Genomic DNA, 13,672 nt, shown 5'->3' with positions numbered 1-13,672 from the left:
GCAGATTTTTATCGTACCTTGTTCCACTCATTCGACTTTGAATAATAATTACGCTCCAAACATACCTGGGGCTTTGTGAGACCAGTTTTGCGTAACAAGTAAATAACGTTTACTCCAATGTAAGCACTGTACGTTTAATTATTTCTGGTGTTCTGGACGGCAAGTGTACTCTGAACATAGCGCAGCAGAAAGTCCAGTACAAGGCATTGTGACGTTAGCACAGTGACTCACTCTGTCTTTGTTATCCAAAAGCAGCGTGTACTCGGGTTAACACGCCACCACAGTACAGTTAGGGACCGATGACCTAGCAGTTCGGTCCCCTCCCCCCCCCCCCCCCCCTCTTTTAAACCAACCAACCAACAGTACAGCTCGTCGTAGGGGTTGGTTAGACAACTTGGGAAGAGAAACAGTCAGGTTGAACGTAAGGTATAGCGGGAATTAATATAGTGCAGAGATAGGAAGAATGGGATTTCTGGCCAAGGGGTACAAGGTTAACAGGACAAAACCGAACAGCGATAAGGAATGACTTGGGTTAATAATGAGTAACAATGTAGGGAAACAGTTAAACGAGTAGGAACTCATTACCGCAGCCGCTATAGAGACAAAGCCAGAACCTACTACAGTACTGTATACAGGTATGTACACAAACTACGCCGGCCGGAGTGGCCGTGCGGTTCTAGGCGCTACAGTCTGGAACCGAGCGACCGCTACGGTGACAGGTTCGAATCCTGCCTCGGGCATGGATATGTGTGATGTCCTTAAGTTAGTTAGGTTTAATTAGTTCTAAGTTCTAGGCGACTGATGACCTCAGAAGTTAAGTGGCATAGTGCTCAGAGGCATTTGAACCATTTTTACACCAACTACGACCACCGAAGATGAAAGAGATTGTGTGGTAAGATAAAAGAAATTATTCGGTCCGCTAAGGAAGACATAAATTTCATTGTGCTGGAGGACTGAAATTCAACAGCAGGCAAAGGAAGAGAAAGAAAAATGGCAAGAGAATACGCGTCGAGGTAAAGGAATGAAAGGAGAAGGCGCCTCGTAGAGTTTTTCCATTGAGCACTGTTTAATGATTGCCAACACTTAGTTTTAGGGATCATGAAGGAAGACTGTGCCGGCCGGTGTGGCCTTGCGGTTCTAGCGCTTCAGTTTGGAACCGCGTGACCGCTACGGTCGCAGGTTCGAATCCTGCCTCGGGCATGGATGTGTGTGATGTCCTTAGGTTAGTTAGGTTTAATTAGTTCTAAGTTCTAGGCGACTGATGACCTCAGCAGTTAAGTCGCATAATGCTCAGAACCATTTGAAGGAAGACTGTACACGTGGAAGGGACCTCGGGACACCGAAATGTTTCAGATAAGTTAGGTACTGATAAAGAGATTTTTAAACCAGGTCGTAAACTGTAAATTTTTTCCAGGGACAGGTGCGGATTTTGATCATAATTTATTAGTTGCCAAATGAAGATTAAAGCTAAAAAATTGCAGAAAGGTAGGAATTACGTATTTCGGATCTCGATACGTTAAAACAACCAGAGGTTGTTGAAAGTTTCGAAGGGTGCATTAGGCAACGACTGACTGAAAAACGCAAATGTACGACGACACAGTTTAAACTGCTTGCCTTGAGGAATGCAAAAGGGAGGCTGTCAGAGGAACTACTGCTCCAAAAGACTAGATCCACTTCAAATCTTTTGATAACATGCGAGACGTTAAATTTAATTCATTAAAAGGAGAAAATATGAAAACGCTGTAAATGAAGTCGGCGATATGGAATGAATACAGACGCCAAGAAATGAGATTTATAAAGTGCAAAATAGCAAATAAGGAATGACTAGAGGCGAAGTGCAACAAGTATGCATGACTATGGCACCAATAGGAAAAACCAAAGAAACATTTTGAGGAAAAATGTGTAAGATTCAAGAGGTCAGAGAGTAAGCTACTATTATACAAAGAAGGGAAGGTGAACAACATACAGAAGGGTTGAATAAAGGGAAAAAAACTTCAAAAGTATTAAGGAAAGGGAGGAAGAAATGGATGAAGATGAGACGTGGGACGCGATACTGCGTGAAGAATATGCCAGAGCCCTTAAAAACGTCATTGCCCCATCACGATATTATTGCACTTCCAAAATGATGGAGCACAGCAATCAGTCTTTTCCTTTCAAGCTTCATTAAAGCAAATCTAGATTTCTGCTAGTAACTAGCCATTATCATTCTGAAATACTTCATTGATAATGGTTAGTTACTAGCCGAAATCTAGATTTGCTTTAATAAAGCCTGAAAAGAAAGGATGGCTGATTGCTGTGCTCCATCAGTTTGAAGGTCATATCACAGTCGTTGAGTGCATTCCACATTCCTAATGGAAGGTAACTTCATTATTGCGTTTGGTCTCCCGTGGCCGTTACGTGGCCGAACACGTGCTGGCTTTACGGTAAGCTAGTCCAGTGGCGACTGAGGAAAACGCGTGGCAAAGCGACACAGTGCACAAATTCACATGAAGAGTCAACAATACGAGATAACCGGCTTGCGAGCCAACGTGACGCGCGAGTTGAGCGACATCACAAAGAAGGATCTTTCTGGCAGTTTCACGTGGTTTTACGAACTCTGTGCGTTGTATGTAATTGGGGGGGAAGACTGAAACATTAAAACCACCATTTCAAATTTTCTCCGTTTTTTTATCTATGGAGTCTCGAAACTTTTTAGAGTGGCTGGGAAGTGCAAGAGCTCCCCGAAGGAACGAGTTAAGTGTGAGAGGGGGCGAGGAGAGGGGGGGGGGGTGAGCTATCACAGGAACCTCCGTGGATCCTGCAAGAAGCTGGCAGCAGGCAGTCTTTACATAAACGTGGAATGGGCGTTGTTTTTTCTGTAGTGCGCGGGCGCGTTTGCCTGAAGGACGAAGCATAATATGTTTTGAGCAGAGATGGAGACTGGTGCCTGCCACGTAACAGATCCCGCGGAAAGCTACGAGACACACGGGCGACGCAGCTCTCCACATTAACTGCTCACTTCAAAAGGAAGGTGTACATATACCTGAAGCCGTCTTCGTAAGTCGATCCTGACTACCTATTACGATACTTTCCTGAAACTGAAGTTGACCCGACAGTTTTGAAACAAAATGTAGAGTGAACGTGACACCATATTTCGAAGCCCAGACGTGAAACATAAATGTACGATTCGCTTCTTCGTATCTTTCACCTTTACAACAATGAGCGAAATACTGTACTACGTCTTACGTAGTTAATTCGGTATATAACGTAGATCACAAGTCTACCGGTAAACATAAGGAAGTTGTACAAAGTAGTGTGCTGAATGTTTTGAAGTAAGAATAGTCTGTCTCTAGTGCTGCTATACATAGTGACTTGTTCGATTTGTTACTCAAGTTATCTTTGTGAAGGTACTGTGCTGCGCGCTCGTGCAAATGTTTGTAACACGAAATGGGTGTGGTGCTCGCAAATAACTGTTTCCGTTAGCTTTTGGTACTCGCTGATGGAAGGCAAGGAAGAGAGGGGGTGTTTTTTTGTCAAATTTCGGCCGGCCGCTGTGGCTGAGCGGTTTTAGGCGCTTCAATCCGGAACCGAGCGACTGCCACGGTCGCAGGTTCGAATCTTGCCTCGGGCGTGGACGTGTGTGATGTCCTTAGGTTGGTTAGGTTTGAGTAGTTCTAAGTTCTAGCGGCCTGATGACCTCAGATGTTAAGTCCCATAGTGCTCAGAGCCATTTTTTTTTGTCAAAGTTCGTTTAAGTACCGCTCCTTTTTCCGAATAAATCGGTCAATATTGCTTAATTACATAACATGCTCCGTCCACTGTCATTATTAGACACTGACGCACAAGGTTTAGCGTCAAAGTGCTGTATGACTAAACCCTTTATCGAACCGCTGCGTAACTTGAGTTCTTCAGTGTACTTTTAATTGCATACTAAGACTAAATTTTAGTTCAAAAATCCTACATTTTGATTTTGATCTGATGAAAGTAGCCTATACCAAGACAAATGACGCTGGAAGTAAATTACCCTTAACGCGCCTCTTTGTAAGTCGAGGGTGGAGGGGCTGACATCTAAACATGACCTTGGAGCGTCTTTAGAAATTCCAGTCACACTTGGAAAACTGCAACTTTAAGCTGGTGACATCCATCACAGAGTCCACAGATGTAGTCTATTCTGTTATTTTCCAAAACTAAGAAAAATTAAGATGGTTTCGAAAGAGAGCCATTCTTCCAGTTAAAAAGAAGACGACAGCGAAGTAAGCCATCACATGGTAACATAGGTAGTTATTGAATGTAAGTTTGTCGATATCCTAGTAGACTTCGGTGGAGTCTTAAACTTTTCAGAAAAGTTCCTAAAAACTCGTTAGACTCAGCTCCATTGCCATCATATCATCTTTTACTTAAAGTGGTATAACCACGGCAACTAGACATGCCAAAACTTTCCAGTGGTACTCGAGTGTGTGGAAAGAAGACGATAGCCTGTTTAACTGTAGAGACAATTTTGACAGGGAACGGTGGCGCTGAAACACAGTTTCCACGGATACCACCCGTTTAAGTTCAGAAGATGGCACTTTGCAGTGAAAGTTGCATTGTCGATCACGGTGTCTCAACCACAGGGATACCTTTATTAAGTATTGTGGGATGGATCTGAGATCGGCATGTTTCTCCCAACTTACGTTGCTTCCCGAATAGGAAGTTCGTCCAACAACTTGTTTTTCTTGCATCTGTAGACGAATTAATAAATTGTGCGCAATTAAGTTTTTTTAATTAATATTTCATTCAATTTGTAAAGTATCTAATTTTGTAACCTGTATAATGTATTTACATTTTTTTAAATATATAAATAGTCTATGTTCATTTTTACGCTATCAATACCGTTCAACCATTTACAGTCTAATGTAAGTTTGTGATAAATAAGTAACCAGACGACGCCGAGTAATGGATTAGTTTCTGTAACAAAAAAAGTAGAGCTAACATGACACATAACACATGTCGTATTTACACAGAGAACAAAGGAAACTTCTCACTAAGGAACTGTTTGTGGCCTATTATTACACAACTGCTTTTTGAATTTGTATTGTGTATATCTGTAGCTTGTACAGAAACCAGCCGTAATGCAACCTGAACCTTGAGGAAACAGTAAAGCAAATTAAGGAGAGATTTAGAAATGGAATTGAAGTTCAGAGAGAAGAAATAATATCTGTAAGGTTTCCCGATTCATTGTAATTTTGACACCGATAACAAACGACTGAAGGACCAGTTCAGTACAATGCTCAGCGTTTTGGAAAGGCGTTGTACGACAAATATCAAGAAAACTAAAACAGGGGAGATGGAATGTATCTGAATTAAATCAGCTGTAGCTGAGGAAATTCAATTAGTAAACGACACAAACTGTAGCAAACGATTTTTTTTTCCAGTCAGAATCATAAAATAACTGAGACAGCGAAATTTAAGAGGATAGGCCCATTGAATTCTGAATAGTAATAGAAAGGAAAACTTCTCTGAAAGAGACATGTATTTTAATACCGCATATAAATTTGCTTGTTATAAGCAGTTTCTAAAACTATTTGTTGTGTAGTATTATATGGAAGTGAAACACTGACAGTAAACAGTACAGCCAAGAAGAGCAGAGGAACTTAAAATATGATGTCATAGATGAATGCTAAAGATAAGATGGTAGATAGAATAACTAATGAAGGGGTAGTGAATCGAGTCGACGAGAAAATCTTTGTGGCACACACATTTACATCCACATGCATACTCTGCAAATTACTGTGAAGTGCATGGCAGGGGGTGGGTCCTATTGTACCAGGGCCCGACTGCAGTGCAGAGGCGTGCTACTACATTTGTTGGCGGAAGGTTTGATTATCGCTCAAGTATTGCAGAGATGCTTCGTGAATTCAAATGGGAATACCTGGAGGGAAAACGACGCTCTTTTCGCTAGGCACTACGGACGAAATTTACAGAACCAGCATTTGGGGCCGACTGCAGAACGATTCTATTGTCGCCAACGTACATTTCGCTTAAGGATCACGAAGATGATAGAGAAATTAGGGCTCGTGTGGAGTCGACTTTCGCTCGCTCGGTTTACGAGTGGAACAGTAAAGGGAATGACTGTACATACTACAAGGTGCACCCCTTCTTGCACGCTACCGTGCGCAGTATGTATGTAGATGTAGACGTACAGTAGGCAGGATAGCAGGAGAAGTGCACCAACACGGTGTTCGGACTGCAGCCGACATTAATTACAACAATAACTACAACATGACTTAAGAGTTTACTACATGCGTCATCATGCGCACTTCGTACATCGCGTAGCTTGTAAGCAATAAAGCAATGCATCGAAGGGTGACCAGTTGTTCAGTTAGTTCGCTATCCTGTTCCACGAATTGTTCGTAATACCTCACTACGTTGCGGAACATGCAATTTATGAAATTAACACGCTTCATCGGTAAATGTACTTACAACTTACGTGAGTCGTGTTGATCTTTATTCACATTATACTGAATCTATATCACTGTAACTGACTGAAACTCACACAATCGCACAAATATTACAGTCTTTCTTCTTACTACATCGACGGTAGTTGTTGCAGACCAGAACTGTTTTCATTTGTTTTCAGTTTTTACGACGGTATTATCGGTGATTCACCATCTGATAATCACTATAAATCGAAAACTGTAGAAGTCAGCGTTATATGTGCGAGTGTTAGTGTTATTTACATTTTGTGACACTGTGAACAAAAACCGAGGGAGGAAATTCACGCTCATCCAATTGTTACCGTACCAGCTGCTTTTACGGTAACTTGCAGTTGGTTTGAAGAAGAATACGACATGTAATTTGTTTATCACGTCTTTCTGCAGGAAAAGGGTCACACTTTTGAGTCTAAAAAGTACAGAACTGCTTACAAAAATCACGAATTGCTAGAGTCGAGATGTGACGCGTTACAAAAACTTCGTGAAACGAGACAATGTAGCTCTTTGTTTCCTCTTATAAATAAAGCAAGAAAGAAATTATCCTGCCACGCTAAAAAATTTTGCAGAGCAAATGAATTCTTGTAATAGTCCCTTAAGCGTTCCCTTGCGATCTGCGATTAAAATTACGAAAATTAGAATACGCGGTGACTCGGCGATGTCTTATCGAGTTAAGGGTCGAGTAGCGGCGTTTCGGCAGGTTTCCTAATCGTTATCTGCAGGTCAAGGTTTCGGGTATAGCAGACGTGCTGTAACGCTGCTTCAGAGGCGAAGATGTTACTCGGCACGCCATCGTAGGACGTTTGATCGAAATTTCAGTGAAATGCCAAACAGGAAAGAAAAGAAACGTTCTCGCGAGAACAGACCAACCTCGGTTCCGCCCGCTTCCTGCCTCGCACTACACTACAGCCGACTGGCGCCGTTCGCTGTGGACCTGCTACTGACCTTGCAGACGGGATCAGACGCACCTACATAACCAGAGTCGTAGCAGGAGTGGGGAGGGGGGGGGGGGGGGGAGGGGGAGGAGACACACACACACACACACACACGATTCAGTCGCTGACCTCCCAAGCCAACAGGCGAGCTAGTTACGCGATCAGAGGGGTTATAAGCGCAGAGCCCCACATACCTTTCGTTTCTGCTACACAATTTGAGCTTCCTCTTCAGCAGTTCGCAAATACAATATTGCCGTGGATATGATAAACTCTTTTGTAGCAGCTTTGTCCAGGGTTACAGGCCCGAAGCTTCATATGGCGTCTGAGGTGATTCCATAGAGTAAATATCTCTGGAGTGAGCATTGCGTTCTGCGCATGTTGTTAACATTGAACAAGGATTGTCATGTGTGTTCGGGACTCCGCTGTGCGTGTGTGCTTTCCTCAGAGTTTAAAGTTTATATTATCTAGAGTTTTTGTTGTGTTTTCACCGTTTGCTGATAGTGTAATAGCGATGGTGAATTACTGTTGTTGCTACGGATGCAAAGAAAAATATGCGAAAGGAGGGATAGTAACTTTTCGTGGGTACTATGTTTAAAAATTTCGAGACGCATTATAATTAAGGCTTGATTCTGTAGACCTATTTTTCTACGATTTTATGACTATATAACAGATATTACGGCCCGTACAAAAGCTTACAAACAATCGCTTCCTCTCGTAAATTTGCTAGTGGAACAGGAAAGGGAATGGTTAGTTGTTTCAGCAAACACTATCCTCCATGCATTTATCAGTGACTTGTCGATTATGTATATAGATTTGAAACACGAGAGACAGATAAATTCAATAGAGTGGGAGTCTGTAATTGTCTTCGTATAATATGTGTGTCCAAACCTTTTGTTTACTATAAAGTTGCAATAGGAGACCATGTTAAATGTGTCTAGGACATGGAGAATGATTATGTGTGATTTATATTTTAGTTTCCCGAAGGATGAACAATGAGTAAAGACGTGGCTCCAAAAATAAGGAGTAATTTTGTCCCCACAAAATATTCCAAAGTATGTTCAAAACACTTTGAAAAGGAATGTTTAGAAAGAGAAAAAATTGGACGTGTGTGGCTGAAGCTAGATGCTATACCAACTATTTTTAATTTTCCACAGCACCTACTACTAATTTCTGCATCCAGCTTAAATACATTTTCTGCACAAATCAAATAAAAAACACAATAGTGTAGCTAATCAAAGTACACATTCATCTTCTTTGGTGTATTTTGCCTTCAATTTATTTTCTTCACCATTTGATTAAGAAGCGTAAAATATTAGTAAACATGTCCCCAAACTCTTTCATTTGTGTCACTTTCCACTTCCTTTAATGGTGTTATATGGGTTGACTGTTACATGACCAACTGTATTTGCTTTACAGTACATTTAATCTCCGATCGCCTTTTCCCCCCCTTCTTACTCAGTCTACTATTTAATAAACTGGGAGCAAGTACGTAAAATGCGTTAAATAAACACTTCAAAGTGTCACCAGTAAGAAAAATTGTGCTATAGGTCGCAAAAACGAGAAAATAAACACGCAGAAATAGCAGAAAAAAAAGGACGAATTATAAGGGATATAATCACTAATGTGAGGCAAATTCGGTGTTTTTCGGACACTTGCAAAAGTACTAGCGTACTGTCCAGTCGTTTTGCAAGACCATCACTGCAAAAATGTACGTCAAGCTCTGTAATACTATAAAGTTCCGTATCATACCGAAAACTAGCAAAAATCGTGTGCATCTGAACTGTGACACCTATCGCAAAGAAGCAGAATGCAATATCACTTGCCCTTAAAATCTACGTAGCTGGTTTATTCCCGGTATCAAATGGATACTGTTAAAATGTCTGCGCAACATATATAAATAATCCACGACAAGTACGAAAACAATCCGTCTGTACTAGGGATGTAATGACATTCTAAATATACAGGGCGCTATACGGACAAACACACGACGTCCCGAGAACACGTGACCAGGCCGGCAATGTATGTTGACAACACAAAATCTGGTCTGCGCATGTGAATGCTCACTCCAGAGATATTTACCCTATGGGTGATTCCAGTGGATGAATAACAACATCTTGACGTAACGCTTATTGTTGTTATTCTCCAGCACTAAATAATAACTTGGATATGATACACTTAAATACGGCCTCCGTCGGCGCTGCAACCGTAGTAGACCAATCAGTCAGAAACAAACATACGTCGTGTCAACTGAAGCGGTCAGACCAAGCCATCACCTCTCGTTCCTGTTGCTCTCTGCTGGAACTGCCAAAACCTACTGGAGAACGGCCACCCGCCAGTAGCAGCTAGTTTTACACTAAGGCGCCGAGGTAAACAGGCAGAATACGGCGCTGCGATCGGCAGTGACTATATAAGGCAGAGTGTGTCTGGCGGAGTTCTTAGATCGCTTACTGCTGCTACAATGGAAGTTTATCAAGATTTAAGTGAATATGTGCGTGATGTTATAGTCGGCGCACGAGCGATGGGACAGCATCACCGAGGTAGCGATGAAGTGGGGATTTTCCCGTACGACCATTTCACGAGCGTACCGTGAATGTCAGGAATCCGGCAAAACATCAAATGTCTGACATGGCTGCGGCCCGAAATAGGTCCTGCGAAAACGGGACTAACGACGAGTGAAGAAAATCGTTCAATGTGACAGAACTGCAACCCTTCCGCAAACTGCTGCAGATTTCAGTGGTGGGCCGTCAAATGTCAGCGTGCGAATGATTTAACGAAACATCATCGATATGGGCTTTCGGAGACGAAGGCTCACTCGTATACCCTTGATGATTTCACGACAGAAAGCTTTACGCCTCGTTGGGGGCCATCAACACAGACATTGGACGGTTGATGACTGGAGAAATGTGCCTGGTCGGACGAGTCTCGTTTCAAATTGTATCGAGCGAATGAACATGGACGAGTATGGAGACAACCTCATGAATCCATGGACTCTGCATGTCAGTAGGGGACTATTCAAGTTGATGGAGGCCCTGTAATTGCGCGGGACGTGTACGGTTAGAGTTATATGGGATCCCTGATACGTCTAGATATGACTGACAGGTGACGCGTAAGTAAGTATCCTGTCTGATCAACTACATCCATTCATGTCGATTGTGCATTGCAACGGATTTGGGCAATTCCAGCAGGACAATGCGACACCCCACACGTCCAGAATCGCTACAAAGTGGCTCCAGGAACACTCTTCTGTGTTTAAACACTTCCGCTGGCCACCAAACTCCCCAGCCATGAACGTTATTGAGCATATCTGGGAAGAGATCTCCACCCCTTCGTACTCTTACGGACTTATGTACAGCCCTGCAGGATTCATGGTGTCAGTTCCCTCCAGCACTACTTCAGACATTCGTCGAGTGCATTCCACGTCGTGTTGTGGCTCTTCTACGTGCTCGCGGGGGCCCTACACGATTTTAGGCAGGTGTACCAGTTTCTTTGGCTCTTCAGTGTATAATCGCTGATTTTTACGTTACTCTTTGGGGCTGCAGTAAAGCCCTACTTCCGAATTACAGTGTCCTTTCAATAGAATTTTCGTTTAGACATTTTTAAGCTATATTCAGTGCATCAAAATAGAATTCGGATGCTACTACAGATTTGTGCTTCTATCCGCATGCAAATTCTATTTATAACACATCAAGTGAACCTGCTGACATGGGAGCATAAAGGCTAAAAAAACGCAAATATGAAAACCACCACAGAAATGTCACAACAGAAATTGAACACAGTGTGGTTGATACCCATATGAAATTACCATAGTTCAAAACACGAACGCCTTTTGCATGCTGCAAATTAAGTTTTTTTTATTTATCTTGTGCACCCAAAACTTAATGTGCAGCATGCAAAAGCCGTTTTTCGTTTGAACTACTGTAATTTATTCACAGCGCCCTAAAAATGGCCAGCACAAGGAGGGTGCACAGCAAATTATTGGGTTCTGTTATAACCAGGAATAACACAATAACCTCTTCAGTCTGGTTTATTAAATCACAAATCACTTTTTAACAATTATGTTAGCCAAGCGTCTACCCAGGCTCACACTCAGTAGTAATGCATAATTAAAGTTTGGTTATACCAGTGTCCAAATGTGCATGGTGGGGTGCACGTCCCGTAATTATTCCCAAGTCCAGTGACGTTCAGTCTCTCCAAGTGAAGTCGCAAGATTTCCGCCGAGCAGCCATGCAACCTCGAGTGGTGCGGCGAGTCATCCACAAGCAGCTGCAACACGGCGTACTGCACTTCCCGATGAGAACTGTCGTTTGCGGCGGCGGCCGGGTTTATATAAGGCTTGCTAGTTAATGGAGCCGTCGGCTGGGGTCGCCGTTTTCCAGGGAAAACCAATCGCAATGTTTCCTGGCGTAGCCAATTGCTGTGTGCTGACAAACGCGCGCGCGCGAAGGCGGCCAGCGATGGTAGCCGCGAGCCGCCCGGAGAAGTGCGGCCAGCGATGTATTTCTCGGCCACGTAAGGGAGCGTGCGTGTGAAGACGGCCAGCGATGGAAGCAGCGGGCCGCCCAGAGAAGAGAAGCGTCTCGCGGGCCCCGAGGAATCATGACGTCATACCATGGCATGACGTCGTCTCTCACGCAAGCCAATATCGCTGGTAGTTTTCGAAACGCGGATTTTCTTTTAATATGGCATGCTGATGCTAGAAGCGTCTCGCGGGCCCCAAGGGCTCATGACGTCATATCATGAGACATGACGTCGTCTCTCATGCTAGGCAATATCGCTGGTAGTTTTCGAACCGTAGATTCTTTCAACCAAGGCATTCTTTGCTGATACGTTGCTTAAAATGGCGGGTTTGAATACGTGTTTTGTTTGTGATAAAACATTTCAGTTAAGAAAAACTTTATATGCACACATAAGGAAAGTGCATGATATAGAACCGAATACGGATGGTACAGTGAAATGCCCACAGGACGATTGTAGTTTTTCGTTTAACGGTTTGGCTAAGTTGAGAGCACATGTACAGGAAAAGCACATGGTTCCAACAGAGAAAGAAAATCTTATATTTCAGTCAATGGACGGTAAGTATCATCGTATAATAATTTTATGATGTACAAGAAAAGTAAAATGTGTAGCGAAATTTCGTTCCTTGTGCCTGCAGTATTCAGATGTAATGTTGAACTGATTTGTTGGTCAGAAATTGTGTAGTAACTGCATTCTAAGTTTAGTATCGCTTAAATAGTGTTCAGTAACATGTTCATACAGACATGAAAACTTCTGAGGTTCAAAGTTACATCACTGACCATAGTAAGTCTTTTTGGCAGTAAAAAAATTGCACGACAGAAAGCAGATTTGTGAGTAGTGTAATATTTTATTTGTAATGGGTGTTTCAGACTTTCTGAAGTGGAAGTCGAGAGAAGAGAAGGAAGAAAGCAGTAGCTGTGTAACACACGGTGGTGCTAAGCCTATGAAAGGTGCCACTAAGACCATTTACATGTGTCATAGATCTGGAGTATTCAAATCTCAATCAAAAGGTCAAAGGCAGCCTAAGTCGCAAGGCAGTAACAAAATGGGAGGTCATTACACTGCTGCCATAGAGGTTAGCTAAGATACAAATGGTATTTGTACTGTTGTTTATTTCAAAACACATTTTGGACATGAAAAGAATACAGGGTTTGACACCTCCCTAGATCTGAAAGGGAAGTCATTGCTGGTGAGTGTTACCTTAACTGTAGAATAGATGCAACAGTATTAAATAGTGCTTTTATACAGATATATTTAATATTAGTTAAACTTTTTTTTATAATTTAAGGCTATTCAAGTAGGTTGACTTGCTGTATGGAATCTGCATTTAAGTCAGGACAGTGTGTTGTATTACTTACAGAAAGGGTATTTATATCAGGTTGTGTGCATAGTTGGACCAGAAATTGTGCATAACATATGCAACAAATTTGCTGGTGGAAACATAGCAGACTGATGTGTATCACATTGATTGGCATTCCTGGTTATGAGGTTCTTACATGGGGAATGTAGATAGTGACTCTTAAAGAATAAATTAACTAAAGTGTGTTCATAATATCATGTTCTTGGGGCTGTGGGTAGTTCTAGTTTGGTGTAATTATAACTATGTTTATTTTTATTGAGAGGTCCTCTCTGCCCGCCATATGTAATGCTTTCCAAAGTACATTCCTTGGAATAGTATCATAAGTGTTATCTAAATCTATGAAAACTTATGCAATTTTCTTTTAGCTGGTGTTAATTTTTTTTATAATGTTATAGTGTGAAATGTGGTAAAGT

General features: G+C 42.2%; 1 protein-coding gene across 1 annotated transcript in view; it reads right to left on the bottom strand.

Annotated features, from left to right (window-relative positions):
• LOC126100614 (UDP-glycosyltransferase UGT5-like) overlaps positions 1–13,672 on the bottom strand; it is a 175,519-nt gene that overhangs the window by 71,201 nt on the left and 90,646 nt on the right. Inside the window, exon 2 of the mRNA XM_049911240.1 lies at positions 7,320–7,352. The gene's annotated coding sequence lies outside the window, so the exon portion shown is untranslated. The remainder of the gene's footprint in view (positions 1–7,319; positions 7,353–13,672) is intronic.

Source organism: Schistocerca cancellata, chromosome 9 (genome assembly GCF_023864275.1).
Source record: "Schistocerca cancellata isolate TAMUIC-IGC-003103 chromosome 9, iqSchCanc2.1, whole genome shotgun sequence".
Lineage (NCBI taxonomy): Eukaryota > Metazoa > Arthropoda > Insecta > Orthoptera > Acrididae > Schistocerca > Schistocerca cancellata.
The sequence above is the reverse complement of the archived record's forward strand: the minus strand, read 5'-3'. Positions and strand labels throughout refer to the sequence as shown.